Here is a 13,781-nt window from a genome sequence, read left to right on the forward strand (position 1 = left end):
CACCACCAAGACGGCTTAACTGATATAAAGCAGTAAGCGGAAGAGGGATGAAGCCTTGAGCCTTGCAGCGTCTGTTCGGAAGAGTGTCTTGTTTTTCTGGTGTACCTATGGGTTATGGTTTACTGAGGCATGACTGGTAACCAAAGCTCAAGATGTCATCTGAACACACACACACACACACACACACACAAACACACACACAAAAGCTAAGCATCTCTCTCTCTCGCTCACACACACGTACATACACACACCAATCTGCACACACACACACACACACACACACACACACACACACACACACACACACACTCTCTCTCCTCTGTTCATCGTACAGTCTGGAGAGCAAGCTGTCATGGCCATGTCTGCATGCTGACACACTTTCATATTTTAAACAGAGCATCCCGCCCACCTGGCAGTTTCCTCCTGTCTGGAGAAACGGAGCGATTCAAACTGACAGACGGAGGGAGGGAAACCAGACGAGAGAAAGAAAGAATCAAGAGAAAATAAAGGAGAGAAGAGGAGCCAGCAGAGAAAGCCGAGCCTGTTCTTTCCGGCTTCACTCCGAGCCTCCACCGGAGCTGTTCACCTTCTGTCCACCTCGTCAGTCCACGTTAGAGCACCTGGTGAGGGATGCGATGTGTCCCGCACTGGTCCAGGACCAGCTCATATTCACCTAGCTCAAACCTCTAGCAGTAGGAAGCAAAATCGCTAAAATGACCATAAATCAACACCTGAACGAGGCTCTCTGACGTGTTGTGAGCAGACACAACACAGAACGCCCAGACGCAAGCTGGCCCAGCTGGCCCAGCTCTATAACTAAGCAACAGTATCCCTTGGCGACCATTCCAAACCTTCCAAGAAGCAGAGCGAGCAAGAGATTCTAGGAATCTTCCAAGAATGTCCTCCGGGGTGGTTACAGTGTTGGGCAACGCAGACATACATCCTAACAATCCTTGTGTGTGTGTGTGGGGGGGGGGGGGTGGGGGCGTTTGTGCATTTGTGTTGTTGTCAAAGCTGAATTCCGCCACAGTGCATTGTGGACACACCAATGAGAGTAGGTGAGCAGAGATAGTCCAGGGAGGAGGGTGCTCCAGGGACGCAGACGTGGGCGGGGCCTTCTAATGTGATACAGTCATCCGTCATCATAGATGTCACAACGATATGGATCAGCGACTCCCCTTTCACTGCTCTGGTGAAAATGTGTGTGTGTGTGTGTGTGTGTGTGTGTGTGTGTGTGTGTGTGTGTGTGTGTGAGTGAGTGTGCATGCGGGCCTGTATGGGGTATATTGGCTCACAGCTTTGAGCATCCATGTAGGGTTGATTTTATGTGTCTAACAGAAACATGGCTTGGCAGTTTTAATTCAAACTCTTTTGAGCATCTAGCACTTATGATACTCCTATTTTCATATTGGTGATACATCACCATCAAAACAACCCCCAGTATTTATTCAAGAATCCTTCATCTATCATATCCCTTATAGGTCTCTCTTGGTTGGTGATTTTAATTTTCGTGTAGGTAAATCCAGATTTTGTTAATGTATTTGTTAATGTATTATTTTACTCAGCCTATTACAGAACAAAGGCCACACACTAGATGTAATTATTTCAAAAGGATTAGATATCCCTGTCTTCTGTTGTAGACATTGCTGTGTCATACTGTATCATTACTGTATTTTATTTAAGATATTGCTGAATATAAAGCAGACAAATGTGGACCACATTATCAAGAAGCAATGTTTAAATTCATGTGCACATGATAAGTTCATGAGCCTTGTGAATTTAATATCTGAACCTCTCAAATATGTAGATCATTTAGTGGAGAGCTTCAATAACAAATTGAGAACTACCCTTGATATTATGGCCCCAGAAAAAAAAAAGGCTAAAAAGCGCAAAGCTCCATGGAAAAATGGAGAACTCTGCCAATTGGAAAGAAACAACCGCAAAGTAGAGGGCAAATTGAGAAAATCTAAACTTATCATACACCATGACATTAAAACAAAAAAGCAGCTATTTACTTATAATAGAGCAATGAAGTTGTGAAGCAGATCCCAATCACAGGGCGGGTCCACAAGCTGCCCACACACGGCCGGACATTCACCTCCATTCATTTTTGGACTTCTCAGGAGTCTCAGCAGCGAAGTGGCCTTGCGGTTAGTGTCTGCCCGGTGATTGGGAGGTTCCCCGACCGAGTTATACAGTACCAAAGATTATAAACAATGGTACCCAAGGCCTCCATGCTTGGCATTCAGGACCAAGGGTTGGATTGGGGGTAAGTCCCTGTGACATACTAGCGTCATGTCCAGGGGGTGGACTTGTACATCAAGCTGCCAAACTCTAAGGAATCAGGAGACAGGCTCCTGCCCTATGGGCCACTAGGCTTGAGAACCAAATTGGTTCTCAAGGCTACTTAGGCCTACTTACTTAGTAAGGAGCGAAAAATTCCCCCCATTCATTATCAATGGGGGAAATTGTTTCATAAAACATATCAAGGACAGATTTTTTTGGCAGTTTCAGACCAATATCTATCCTTTTATTTTTAAGTAAAATCCCTATGATTTTCTTAGCAAAAACATTTTGCCTGAGACGTTTTAATCAGGTTTTCGTTCAGACCACAGTTACTGAGACTGCATCAGTAAAGGTCGCAGACTTATCGTGGATGCTGGTGGTGTATCATTGCTTGTCTTGTGCTGCTTTAGACACAGCAGATCACAGTTTCCAGATACATTGCTTAGAAAACTGTGTTGGTGTCTCTGGACTTTTCTGTGTTGTCCTGGGAGACACTGTTTCTGATACTGTGTTGATATTACCCTCAGTCCCTCAAGGGTCCATTCTTGGTCCCTTGCTCCTCTCTTTGTACACACTCCCATTAGGTGACCTCATTAGAAAACATGGTGTACATTTTCATATTGTGTTATTTTTATGATACTCAGCTGTACATATCAGTATTGACTGATACAACTTTTCTACATCTAAATCAAGACAAAACAGAGGTTCTTGTCATTGGATCAAAACCACAGAGACAAATTGTTGAATGAATACCACAGGAACCTTACGATCAAACTGCAAGAATGATTAAGTGATTAAGCTTCGAGTCACACATATATAACTAGAAATGGCTTTTATCATCTACGAAACATTATCAAAGTTGCTGTAGACCTTTTCTCCAGAAAGCTGATGCAGAAGTGTTAATGCATGCTTTTGTTATTGTCCGTTTGGACTATTGTAACAGTCTCCTTTCTGGTATTCCAAAAAAAGCTATTGGCCAGCTGCATTAATCCAAAAATGCAGCAGCAAGAGTTTTAACCACAAGTAGAGCTCATGTTGTACTACTATTTTAGATTTATCTTATTGTACTAGATTAGATTAGATTTAGCATATTGCACTACTATTTTAGATTTAGCTTCCTGTGCGTGTCAGGATAGATTTCAAGATCCTTTGTTTGTTTATAAAGCTCTCACTGGCACAGCACCAGCATATTTCAATCCACTTTTGATAGAAGCAACCCAACAGAGCTCTCAGGTCTTTTTATGGACCACATTCTCAAAAGAAAATATTTGGGGAGACTGCACTCTCATTTTGTGCACCCAAATTGAGGAACACACTGTCAGTTTTCATTAGGGATTCAACCTCAGCAAACCTTTTTCAGTATTGTTTTTAAATGAATGTATTATTATTTTCTGAATGTATATTATACAATACAATAATATTACATTCATTTAAAAACAATACTGAAAAAAATAAAAAATAATATATATATATATATATATATATATTAAATTGTTAGTTAATGAATTTATATTTATGTATGTGTATGTATAGTAGGATATAAACACTATTTCTCTGTCTCTACTATTAGTTTTTGTTATCTATTTGTCTTTATAGTAGCCTAATTCTTACATTATTCTGTTATGATAAGCACTTTGTGCTACTTTGAGCACTTTGTGCTACTTTCAAAAGTGCTTTTTACTACTACTACTACTAGTACTACTACTACTACTACTAAAACTAATAATAATAATACAAATCACAATAATAACAACAATCACATCAACAAATAATAATAATGTGGATTGTTATGATTATTATCATTATTATTATTACTACTACTACTATTACTGTACTACTACTACTACTACTACTGTACCACTACTACTACTACCATACAGTTGCTGGGGCTTTGAATACATTTTAATTGCATGTATTTATGATTTTTCACGTACACAATTGAAGAGTCCATATTTGTTAATGAAGGAGAACAGAGAGCAGACTGAAGTGTTCTGTTGTGGATGGTCACTTCATCATTATTCACTCAGAGTTCTCTCCTTTGTTTTAAAGACCATGTTAAATCAGTCCCAAACAGATGGACCCTGTCTCTTTGCCAACCTAACTCAATAGACTATGTGTGTGTTCCTGGATTTGTGTGTGTGTGTGTGTGTGTGTGTGTGTGTGTGTGTGTGTGTGTGTGTGTGTGTGTGCGCGTGCGTGCGTGCGTGCGTGCATGTGTGTGTACTGTTGTGTTTCGATCGGTGTGTGTGTGTGTGTGTGTGTGTGTGTGTGTGTGTGTGTGGGTGAGTGTGTGGGTGGGTGTGTGTGTGTGTGCGTGTGTACTGTTGTGTTTGTATTCCTCTCTCAGTTTGTGTGTTCTTATGTGTTTTTGTGCGTGGCTGTAAGCCAGTACACCTAGGATAGCGTTTGTCCGGTTATCACTCCCTCCCTCCCTCCCTCCATTGAATGTTGACCTGCATTTCTCTGTTGGCCAACCCTTATTCTAACTCCAACCCTTATTCTAACCCCAACCCACACTCCTTCCATTATAGGTCAGATCCTATCCCAACCCCAACTCTTATTCTAACCCCAACCCACACTAGGGACTGGAAGAAGGACACCAAAATCAGGCCATTGATCTCCACTGCACAAGTAGAGTAGCGGTGAGAGCATACGACTCCCACGTGGGAGATCAGGGTTCAAGGCCCCGGTGGGGATGACTTAATGGGACTATACCCCAAACCTCCACACGTTCATCCTTTCACTCCAATCTTTTATCCCTTACCTTTGTCCAGAAACAGAAGTTGAACCAATTGCAGCAAAATAGCTGACGTTACAGGAATCATCAGTGTAACTGCTTTAGCCACTGACCGCTACCATTAATGTTATGGAAGCTGCTGCTAGTTGTTGTGAGCTCATGAGTTAACTGGCTATCGCGCTCTTATTGTGCTGGATTAGCATTGGAAGCATTGAAACTGATGTGTCCAGGCGACAAGACGTATCTTAATTTACCAGACATTATTTCATATCATTTCAATTCACAACTATTTCAGTTTCATGACTAGCTTCCAGTCCTGAACAGAAACAAGCCAGCCACGCACATAAGCCAGGCTTGACCTGGCCTGGTTTACTTTACTCTGCATGTGCACTTCAGCGGACCATCCATGTAGTTGACTTCACTCCCTGGCACCTGCGCTGTCCAGCTTGCGTGTCCTCTTCGGTCTGTTGTGTTGTACTGATGCGGTGCTCTGCTGGTCCTGCCAGTAATGATGGCTTGGGGCCGCGCAGCCGAACTCTGAGGATGACAGGCAGGGGCTTGGCAGAGGCACCAGGAGATATCCACAGGGAGTGTGCATGCGCGTTTGTGTGTGAGACCAGTTCGAGGTATTGACAGGGTCTGTGGACTCCAAGTTTCGGGGTGGATTGTCTGTTTTCCAAATTCAATGTGTGTGTGTTTGTGTGTGTGTCTCTGTGTGTGTTATTGTGTGTGTGCGCGCCGTGCTCTAAACCTGATATCTGGTGATGTCATACACAGCTGCCGAGCGCCTGACAGACAGTTTCCGCACCACAACATGGGGCTCTATGGTTCGCCTGTCAGCCTGACTGACAGGTGAATGACACCAATGAGAGCCAGCCGTCCCTCCCCCTGGGAGAACAGGACTGAGTGACAGCCAGTAAGCAGCCAGAGAGAGTGTCTCTGAACCTGAAAGTAATCTCTTTAACTCCCTTTCTCTCTTTGCCTATATTTCTCCTTTTCTCACAGCACTCCTTTTCTTCATGTGCTTTCTGTTCTTTTCTGTCTCCATAACAGCCTCTCTCTTTTTCTTCATCTCTCTCTCTCTCTCTCTCTCTCTCTCTCTCTCTGCATTCACTCAATCTGTCGGGCTGTTTTGTATCAGTGTCATTTAGACTTGTGGAGCAGCTTGACGTTCTCTCAGTTCTGCCTCCCAGTCAGAAGTGAAGCGTGCTAAAGCAAGTTGAGTAGCAGCGAGCAAAGGGAGGTCTTTTGGAGACGGAGTGCATAGAGAAGAGAAACTGAGAGAGGGGGGTGAGAGAAAGAGAGGAAAGAGGGATGGTGAGGCTAAGAGCAGGGACAGGAATGAGAGAGAGAGAGAGAGAGAGAGAGAGAGAGAGAGAGATATCAAGAATGAACAACTCAGTTCTAGAAATCCGAACTCACCCCATTCCTCTCTCATCTTTGTACTCCACACACCCATAACTGCACTTCCAGGTTTCAATTCAGCCACACAAACACACACAGGGTGAAGAGGAGAGGAGGTGAGAAGAGGATTAGAGAAGAAGAGAGAAGAGATGAGAGGAGAGGAGAAGGGAAGAGAGGAGAAGAGTGTAGATAAGAGGAGATAAGAAGACTGAAGAGAAGAAGATAGGAGAGCAGAAGAGTTAATCAATCAATCAATCAAAGCTTTATTTGTATAACGCATTTCATACGCAGAGGCAACACAATTCGCTTGACAGAGAACAAGGGAGGGGGCCAGATAAGTGAGCTATAAAAATTCTTCCCTGACCGCTCTCAACAAGGCGATCGAGCAAGCTCCTGGAGTATGTTTGTCTACCGGCTAAGAACATTTATAAAGCAATAAATTACATTAAATTACATTTTCAGAGTAAGAGAGGCTAAAAACATCATAGGAGAGACATGGCAAACACTGGTGTATGTCTGTGTGTGCGTGAATGTGCCTGGGCCCAGATAGAGGCAGGGGTTGGGGTAGGGAGGGGGTAGGAATGGGAAACGGACCCGGGTAAGGGTGGGGGGAGGGGGATCTGAGCCCAGGACTGGTGTATGTCTGTGTGTGTGTGTGTGAGTGTGCCTGGGTCCAGGTAGAGGCAGGGGTCAGGGGTAGGTTGGGGGTAGGAAAAGGATACGGACCCGGGTTAGGGTGAGGGGAAGGGGGACTGGGCCCATGTCCAGGCCTAAAGCCGGAAGTGGACTGGTGTATGTCTGTGTGTACATGTGTGTGTGTGTTAACTAAATGCTACGACATCCACAGCAGACACGGGGGTATCTATTGGACTCAGGGTGGTCTGCAGGTGACAGTGGGGCATCCACTGGACCTGGTTAGAAGATAGGAGGGAGAGAGAGAGGCACTAGGGATAGGGAAGGCAGAACAGGGTTAGTAGCACACAGAGCCATAAAAGCAACAGAGATATTTAAAACAGGCAACCTGGAGCAAGCTCCTGGAATATATTTGTTTAACGGCTAAGAACATTTATAGAGCAATAAATTACATTACATTACATTTTCAGAGCAAGAAAGGCTAAGAGCATCATGGGAGAGGTATGGCAAAGACTGGTGTGTGTCTGTGTGTGTGTGAGTGTGCCTGGGCCCAGATAGAGGCAGGGGTAGGGTGGGAGTAGGAAAAGGATACGGACCCAGGTTAGGGTGTAGAGGAGAGGAGAAGAGAAGACGAGATGAGACAAGAGGGGAAGAGAAGAGTGAAGAGGAGGGGAGGAGTGAAGAGGAGGGGAGGAGTGCCAGACTGAGCGGGACTTGGCAGCAGAGAGGGAGATGAAGGGATTTACAGTGTTCAGGGTAAACAGCTCAGTGTGAGGGATACCACCCCTGTATCTCTGATACCCCTCGGCTAAATCACCTCTCTCTCTCTCTCTCTCTCTCTCTGCCAACTCTCACTCCTCCACTTATCGCTGTCACGTTCCATTTCCTCCGTCAGATTGAATCATTTGTTCTTTAGCGTCATTCTATTTCTTTGCATCTCCATGTGTATTGTGTATCTCCTTGTGTGTGTTGCAATCTCACAATGAGGCATTCTCCCTTTGTTTCTCTGTTTCTCCTCCCTCTCTCTCTCTCTCTCTCTCTCTCTCTCTCTCTCTCTCTCTCTCTCTGTCTTTCACCTCATGAGAAACTCTTAAGGGCCTTTGTTGAAACCTCACTCACTTCCATAGCAACCAGCTGTGGTTGACAACAGTGAAAGAGATGTCTTCATTCAGGGACCAGGACTGGTGTGTGTGTGTGTGTGTGTGTGTGTGTGTGTGTGTGTGTGTGTGTGTGTGTGTGTGTGTGTGTGTGTGTGTGTGTTCTCTGGTGGGCTCATTTTTCTTGTTGAGGGGTGCTCTGATGTTTATCTCAGTGAACTAGACAAATAAACCAGAAGAGACCCAATCTAAATGGGCCAATCAGTACCCAGCCTTCTACGGTCCTGTTAGTCTGTTTGTTTACGCTGCAGTTTCCTTTAAAATGCTCCACGCTTGTGTGTGTGTGTGTGTGTGTGTTGTGTATGTGTGTGTGTGTGTGTGTGTGTTGTGTATGTGTGTGTGTGTGTGTGTGTGTGTGTGTGCGTGTGTGTGTGTTGTGTATGTGTGTGTGTGTGTGTGCGTGTGTGAGAGAGAGTGAGAAGGGGATATATATATATATATATATATATATATATATATATATACATTATATTGCCAAAAGTATTCACTCACCCATCCAAATAATTGAATAATTGTTGTTGAATTGAAGTGTTCCAATCACTTCCATGGCCACAGGTGTATAAAATCAAGCACCTAGGCATGCAGACTGCTTCTAAAAACATTTGTGAAAGAGTGGGTCACTCTCAGGAGCTCAGTGAATTCCAGTGTGGTACTGTGATAGGATGCCACCTGTGAAATTTCCAGTCGTGAAATTTCCTCTCTAAATATTCCACAGTCAACTGTCAATGGTATTATAAGTTATATTATTATAATACGTTATTGGAAACGACAGCAACTCAGCCACAAAGTGGTAGGCTGCGTAAAATGACAGAGCGGGGTCAGCGGATGCTGAGGCGCATAGTGCGCAGAGGTCGCCAACTTTCTGCAGAGTCAATCGCTACAGACCTCCAAACTTCATATGGCCTTCAGATTAGCTCAAGAACAGTGCGTAGAGAGCTTCATGGAATGGGTTTCCATGGCCGAGCAGCTGCATCCAAGCCATACATCACCATGTGCAATGCAAAGCGTCGGATGCAGTGGTGTAAAGCACGCCGCCACTGGACTCTAGAGCAGTGGAGACGCGTTCTCTGGAGAGACGAATCATGCTTCTCCATCTGATGGACGAGTGTGAGTTTGGAGAACGGTACTTGTCTGACTGCATTGTGCCAAGTGTGGGAACAGTTTGGGGAAGGCCCCTTCCTGTTCCAACATGACTGCGCTCCAGTGCACAAAGCAAGGTCCATAAAGACATGGATGAGCAAGTTTGGTGTGGAAGAACTTGACTGGCCTGCACAGAGTCCTGACCTCAACCCGATAGAACACCTTTGGGATGAATTAGAGCGGAGACTGCGAGCCAGGCCTTCTCGTCCAACATCAGTGTCTGACCTCACAAATGCGCTTCTAGAAGAATGGTCAAAAATTCCCATAAACACACTAAACCTTGTGGAAAGTCTTCCCAGAAGAGTTGAAGCTGTTATAGCTGCAAAGGGTGGGCCGACATCATATTAAACCCTATATTAAGAATGGGATGTCACTTAAGTTCATATGCGTGTAAAGGCAGATGAGCGAATACTTTTGGCAATATAGTGTATATATATATATATATGATAGATAGATAGATAGATAGATAGATAGATAGATAGATAGATAGATAGATAGATAGATAGATAGATAGATAGATAGATAGATAGATAGATAGATAGATAGATAGATAGATAGATAGATAGATAGATAGATAGATAGATAGATAGATAGATAGATAGATAGATAGATAGATAGATAGATAGATAGATAGATAGATAGATGGAAGCCAGCCTCTTTGACCTAGGACCCGAGATGTTGGCATGGCTACACGACACCGAGTTGGACCTCTGCAGTTACACGAAAGAAGAAGAAGATAGATCTTAGCTCAAAAGTTAAACGGTTAGTCAAAAAGTGAAACAAACTACCCAAATGTGTCATCTCAGCTTTTGAAAATTAATGCATTTGAAGTACTATAAATATTACAATACCATGACCCCAAATGACAAATGATGTGGTTAGTCTTAAATTAGCAAACTATTAGCTTGTTGCTAATTGTGGTGACTAGCTCCATCTATTACAGTTCTGGTCAGCACCATTCCTCCCAAGCTTGAAGCTAAGACAAAAAGCTGCGTCTCTCTTTTAGGAATAGTGACCATCAAAGTCACACAGAAGGAAGCTTTTACCAAGGTATTTTGTAGCAATTATTTCAATCTTCGTATCTCGAAAAAGAAAAACGTCAAAACACTTTGCTCAGCACTTTATCTTGGCTGGACTTTGGGACCTCTGGCCTCATTCTCTGTTGGCCATGAAAGAACTAACTATCTGAGCTCAGATATCGATCAAAATGATAACATAGCATAGGTCTAACAATGGCATGGAAAATATAATGGAGAGGATAATTGTTGCTACGCTAACAACCTAAGATGGAGAATTGAACAGTAACAAGGGGGCGGGACTAGGGGTGGTCTGAGGTTGACCTTTTGATTGACAGGAGCCCTGCAGTTTGATTGGCAGCCGCTGAGAGCCAGTGGAACTGGAGAATGTCGGTTTGAATTTAAACACAAAACTCTGTTTTAGTTTTCCAAGCACACTGTTTTTCTCTCCGTCATCTGTATCTGTGCAGTGTCTCTGAGCTGGAAATATGTGTCTGTAAACTTCAAATCAACCCAACTCAAACATCCACACACTGGCAGCCAGAAACTGGACCCTGAACAATAACACTGCCTGTAGACATTCAATATCACCCAGCGAGACGGCTTGAACTGTTGCAAAAACATTCAGCCTATAGGAAAAGGCAGGTCTGGGGTTCTCATGGGCTGGGGTTCTTGATATGAGGACATGTCAGAGTGAGTGATTGATTGAAATTCAATGATGGTGCTTGAATTGAGAGTCAACTTCGGCAGAAACTGTGGGTAGAAAAGTTTCACATGAATGTTGCACATCTTTGCCGAAGTAGCACAGTGTTGAAAAGAACAGATCGTCTGGTAAACGACTGACGATCAGATCTCTTCTCAAGTGGTCAGACGAGGCAGATACATCTCTCAGACTGATCACACTAAAACACGTCTGATACTGTAGAGGTCCGCTCAAATACACAGAGCAGGGAACAGTGGAGGAGTCAAAAAGGAAGAGTTAGGTGAGAAAGAGACAGAGAGAGAGTGTATGTATATTTTTAGGTATACATTGTTATTGTCTGGTCTTCAAGGCTCTTTGTAGTTAAAGGAAACCTCCGAAATTATCCAGCATTATGTCATTAAGCCAATTCAACCGCCAGAGAACATTCAGTCACAGACACGGAGCGAACTTACAAAAAACTAACGAGTGTCACTGCTTCCGGATTGTGACGGCCTGCTGCCCCAGCTCTATGAGCGACCAATCACAGAGAGGTTCTAACCGCCCATAATTGGTCATAATTGCCTTTAATTGCGTTTGATTGGCCACAATTGGGACAAAATCTCTAATCCGCCCCTGGATCAGAGGGCTGGAAGTCCTGTGTGGGTTGTGAGTGATTCCCTTGCCCTCTCACTGACCCCCAGCAGATGCATCAAACACAGACACGGGACGTCCAGCTGATGGCTTCTGCTGATGTCGTGTGGGTTGGGAATAGGGAACCAGCTTTTTATGCACGTGACCGTTCGTTCTCACTCGGTTCTGCTCTGTAATTCAGTTTCTGGGTATCAGATGGCTAGTATGCAAAGGAAATCTCACTTCCGCTCAAATAGGTTCACTATTGTACTCATAGGCAGTACTCACGCATGCACACACACAAGAGGAACTAAGATGGCAGGAGTGATTATAAGTAAACAGTCGCTAATTTGAATCACATTTTCTCGCCCAGAGCCTCTGAATTCCTAATTGTGCGTGAAGCTGTCCAGAAATGTCCCCGAATTATGATATCCTCCACGGAGGGGGAAGTGACTCGCTAACTCTAACCCTCTGCACGGCCTTTAATGTGATCTGACGAGGGCTGGGGCCTGCGTGAAGGGTGTGTGTGTGTGTGTGTGTGTGTGTGTGTGCGTGTGTTAGTATTGGAGATGAAAACAACTCCTAGCCCCTCTCTCTCTGGTTCCTCATCATGGCCCTGTGGTCGGCAGGAGCGGCAGATGGGAGTGATTAGCCAGAAATAATAAACCGTGGGAGGAACATGAAGAACGAAGAGAGCGAGAAAGAGAGAGAGAGAGACTGGGGGATGACAGAGGAGATTGAGACAGGGGGTGAGGGGGGGGGGGGGGTTGGTGCTCACGGGCCAGCACACGTTTCAGCCGGGCCCACGGATCAGTGCCGACGCTCGTTCCCATCACCGCTGACGGCTCGGACCTCGCCGCCAGAACGCCGGGTCCCGGTCCGGGAGTGCGGCGCCTAGTCCTGCTCCCAAGATGAAGAGCTCCAGTTCTCCACGTTTGATCTCCATGCCTTTGATCAGAGTTTGATTAGCTACGATTCGGCACGCAACCCCGCGCTGATCGCTGAGCCTTTCCTCCAGCCGGCTCGGAATTGGCAGGTGCCGCCCCTACGATTTTTCTTCCTCTCCTTTCCCTCTCTCTCTCTCTTTCTCCCTCTCCTCCGCTCCCTCCATCCCCGGGCCAGGTGCTCTGTGTCTTTTGCGGCCCGAGCCGGGCTTGGAAAGCGATAGGATCTGTCTCCTCTCACTCACGGACAGAGTGTGTTTTAGCGTCTTAGACCCTCCGGGGTCTGGTTCACCTATCAGCGTCCACGGCCAAGCTGCCGCAGTCGCACAGGAGGGAGGGAGGTGGGGGTGTTCCGGCCCCCTCGCCCTCGGCGACCTGTCAGCCACTGTCAAACCGTGACCGCCAGACGGCACAGAGAAAGACATGCTCCACCTGCGGAGGACGCGAAAGAAAGAATGTCTGAGAGATAAAGAGAGAGAGAGAAGCGTCAATCAAATCAGGGACTTCATTCAATTGGAAGGAAGTGTTAGTGAGCGCTTTATTGTCCAATCCTTAAGGTTTTTGCTGTACGGTGTTTTTGAATCCCCGCAATAAACCAGGAATGCCCTTCTGAAGGGATTAACGGAGAAAGCCGGTTTGTGGATGAAGGGCGGGACTGTCATCACGAGACGAGAATCCACAACTCATCCCTCTCTGACCCTGAACCCCCCCCCCCCCACACACACACACACACACCAGGGGTGGATGGGGTGAGTGGGGGCAGTGGAGCTGTGGCCTCTTCATTGCCTTTGAAGATGCCAAGCACCATGGAGTTTTGTTTCGCATTCAATGGTCTTCTGTGTGAGTCGGCTAGAGACGCCCCATGGAGAAAACCTGAGCTCATCGGAAATCTGTTAATGCAATTATTCAATATGAACTGACCTGGAACTCTGGTTTAGTGTGTTTGTGTGTGTGTGTGTGTGTGTGTGTGTGCGCGTGTGTGTGTGGCAGCGAAGCTGAACAGTACCCAATTACAGTATGCCGCAATGATATCCATAAACGTTGACATTTATGTTCTAGCTCTTCATCTTCTCTCTCTCACAGAGAGAACTCAAGGAGTCACCGCAAGCCGTCACAGTAAAACTAGCATGATTCCACCCAATATTTCTGTCA

This window comes from Borostomias antarcticus, assembly GCF_949987555.1.
Source record: "Borostomias antarcticus genome assembly, chromosome: 21".
NCBI classification, from domain to species: Eukaryota; Metazoa; Chordata; class Actinopteri; order Stomiiformes; family Stomiidae; genus Borostomias; species Borostomias antarcticus.